The sequence below is a fragment of the Schistocerca americana genome, chromosome 3 (genome assembly GCF_021461395.2).
Source record: "Schistocerca americana isolate TAMUIC-IGC-003095 chromosome 3, iqSchAmer2.1, whole genome shotgun sequence".
In the NCBI taxonomy this organism is placed as follows: Eukaryota; Metazoa; Arthropoda; class Insecta; order Orthoptera; family Acrididae; genus Schistocerca; species Schistocerca americana.
This window is the reverse complement of record NC_060121.1, coordinates 228,404,189-228,404,830: the sequence shown is the minus strand read 5'-3', so window position 1 is coordinate 228,404,830 and position 642 is coordinate 228,404,189.

Below are 642 nucleotides of genomic sequence, written 5' to 3'. Positions count from 1 at the left end.
GGGAGTGAGTAAATCTAGAAAAACAATACTTTGGTAGCAAAAAAATACCGATAAGCAGGACTCCAATACCACCCAAATTTAAGGACGCTTTGAGCCGAGCCAAGCAAAAAGAAAAAAGAAAAACTTTTTTCGCACCAATCGCCTTGGGTCATGAACGATTCAGACACTGAAATGGTAAACCACAAGCACTAGTTGCTTGGTCATTTATTTAATGAATATGATCCAAATTTCAGGATCATCAAGAAAACTAGATTCTAGAGGGCACTGCCAGCAAGAAATTAATCTTCCAGAGCAGTAGCAATGGGCAGCTGGTATCGCTTACGAAAGATTATCTGCCATAGTGGTTGAGAAGAAGGACTTCAGAGCAGCTTAAATACCTAAACGGTGCATTAAGCGGTTATTGGCAGGAATGTGGCAGCAATCAGTCGATACGTTTTAAGAAACGAGAATCATCAAAACTGTTTTATTAGCAGTCGGTGGACACAGTGCTAGATCTGAAGAGCTAAATCTGTATCTACAATTATTGGGAAAGGATAGTTGTGCACCCAAAAGCAATCTCTCTCAAACCCATATTCAGCCAATGGGTAAGCACGTGAACTGCAAGAATTCAGCAATCTGTCATCCATTTTACGTAAAACTACC